The sequence below is a fragment of the Pelodiscus sinensis genome, chromosome 4 (genome assembly GCF_049634645.1).
Source record: "Pelodiscus sinensis isolate JC-2024 chromosome 4, ASM4963464v1, whole genome shotgun sequence".
Taxonomy (NCBI): domain Eukaryota; kingdom Metazoa; phylum Chordata; order Testudines; family Trionychidae; genus Pelodiscus; species Pelodiscus sinensis.
This window is the reverse complement of record NC_134714.1, coordinates 18,473,299-18,476,241: the sequence shown is the minus strand read 5'-3', so window position 1 is coordinate 18,476,241 and position 2,943 is coordinate 18,473,299.

Here is a 2,943-nt window from a genome sequence, read left to right as displayed (position 1 = left end):
TTAATCTAGGCTCTCATAAAGCTTTTTCCAAATGGTTACAAGAAAAGAAAAGACAACAGTTCACAAATATATAAATCATGGAACATCCAGAAGAGGTTCAGATGCATTCAGGCTCTGCATTAAACAAACAGCAAAGGTACACTTTAAATCTCTGCAGGCAATAACATATGAAAGACACACCCTTTACATCTACAATGACCTTGTTAATGATCTCCTTTTAATAATAGCAACTGTACTGTGATTTTGGAATACTCACTGGCTACATCTAGACTGGCATGATTTCGCGCAAATACTTTTAACGGAAAAGTTTTTCCGTTAAAAGTATTTGTGCAAGAGAGCGTCTATAGTGGCATGTGCCTTTGTGCAAAAGATTTGCTTTTGAGCAAAAGCATCCGTGCCCAGTATAGACGCTCTCTTGCACAAGAAAGCTCCGATGGCCATTTTAGCCATCGGGCTTTCTTGCGCAAGAAATTAATGCTCCTGTCTACACTGGCCCTCTTGCGCAAGTATTCTTGTGTAATAGAGCTTATGCCTGAGCGGAAGCATCAAAGTATTTGCGCAAGAAGCACTGATTTTGTACATTACAAAGTCAGTGTTCTTGCGCAAATTCTCGCGACCAGTGAAGACAGGCGGCTAGTTTTTGTGCAAAAGCAGCCGCTTTTGTGCAAAATCTTGCCAGTCTAGATGCACCCACTCTGTTTTTACTATACAGATCACCAGCTACATAGATAGGGGAAAGACTCAGTGTTATTTCTTATACTTTGAAATGCAGGTGTTAAAGGCACAGCTTTCAGAGACAGAGAGATATTTCAATTTGTCCACTCAGGTAAAAAGTGTGCTATACCAATCTAAGCACCTTTATACCAGTATAATTGTGTCTATATTGGGGGTAGGGTCACACTGATGTAGTTAAATCCCTACAAAAGCTAAGTGTGGACCAGTACGGTCTTCAAAAAGATTTGTTTAACCTGCATTATATAAAAGCTATAGCACTTGACCCTGCACTGACCACATGAGCAACATGAAGACTAAAGAGACTGCCAGTTTTGCCTACATAAGGACTGAAGAACTTGGACCATCATGCTTTGAATATGAATGTTTAAATCTCTCATGTCAAATGCATTCACTGTCTTTGCTATCCATTTAAATTCAGGTTTAGGTGGATGCTGTGTTCTCCAGTTCCTATTTGCAGTTCTTGTCTCAAAGGGTATGTCTACACTACAGAGTTAGTTCGAACTAACTTAGTTCGAATTAGTTAATTCGAACTAAGCTAATTCGAACTAACGCGTCTAGAACTAAAAACTAGTTCGAATTAGCGTTTTGCTAATTCGAACTAGCAAGTCCACATTGAATGGACCCTGAACAGGGCTTAAGGATGGCCGGAAGCAGTGCCGGCAGGGCATCAGAGGAGGACTTAGAGCGTGGAGATGCTGTCTCAGGCTAGCCGAGGGCTGCGCTTAAAGGGACCCGACCCCCACCCCGGACAGACAGTTCTCAGGGGTGCCCCGCTTGAAAACCAGTCCTGGCTTGGAGTGCCCGGAGTGCCCACACTGGGCACATCACACCACTCGGCCATCAGACCGGCTGCACTTGCCGCAGGCTGCCATCTGGGGAGAGGGGACAATTGGGGGGCTGCAGGGGAGCTTCCACCCCCAGAAGCCTGCAGAGCCAGCCCAGTCCTCCCCATCGGGGGCTCGTACCCCATTCCTCCCTCACCTCCTTCCACTTACCCTTCCCTAGCCCCCCTTCCTGATGTACAAAATAAAGATAACGTTTCTTCCAACACTGACTCTGTCTTTATTGAACAAAACTGGGGGAGACTGGGAAAAGGAGGTGGGAGAGGGGAAGAGAAAGGCTGGAAGAGGGGAGGGCAACTAACATGATCAGGGGTTGGGAACAGGTCCCAGATGAAGAGAGGCTACAGAGACTGGGACTGTTCAGCTTAGAAAAGAGGAGATGGAGCGGGGACAGGATAGAGGTCTCTAAAAGCAGGGGTTGGGTGGAGAGGGTCCATACAGAAAAGTTCTTCATGAGTTCCCATAAAGAAGGACTAGAGGACACCAAAGGAAAGGAATGGGTAGCAAGCTTCAAACTAGTAAGAGAAAGTTGTTCTTCACAAAGCAAAGAGTCAACCTGTGGAACTCCTTGCTGCAGGAGGCTGTGAAGGTTACAACTAGAACAGAGTTTAAAGGGAAGTGAGATCAAGTCATGGAGGTTGGGTCCATGGAGTAGTCTTAGCCAGGGGATAGGAGTGGTGTCCCTGCCCAAAGTTTGTGGAAGGCTGGAGAGGGATGGCACGAGACAAATGGCTTGGTCACTGTCTTCGGTCCATCCTCTCCAGGGTCCCTAGGGTTGGCCGCTGTCGGCAGACAGGCTACTGGGCTAGATGGATCTTTGGTCTGACCCAGGACGGCCATTGTAAGCTCAGGGCTCAGGGTCGGGGGTCTCAGTGGACCCCCTTGATTTTCATGCACACCTGCTCCTGGGTGGCCAGGCTGGCAGCTCTCCTGCCCTAGACGGCCACTTTCCTGTGCCTAGTGCGGAGATCGTGGACGAGGTCCACGATGTCTGCACTAGCCCAGGAAGGTGCCCGCCTCTTGCGGTCCCGGGCAAGCTCCTGTGAGCCACCAGCCTGGTCCCGGGAAGAGGGGGTGGGCTGGGGGACATCGGGTGGGTGGCTCTGTGCCGTGCCAGGTGCAGGGTCTGCTGGCTGGGTGCTGGCAGGCTTGCACCTGGCACGGGCACCGTAGCCAGCCCGTGCCCCTTTAAGGGGTCCGGGGCCGGGAGGGGGGCAGACGAGTTTCCCTGGTGTTGGCCAGAGTGGCCACCAGGGAAACCTGGGGAGGGCTAGCCTCCCACTAGTTCGAATTAAGGGGCTACACACCCCTTAATTCGAACTAGTAAGTTTGAACTAGGCTTAATCCTCGTAAAATGAGGTTTTCC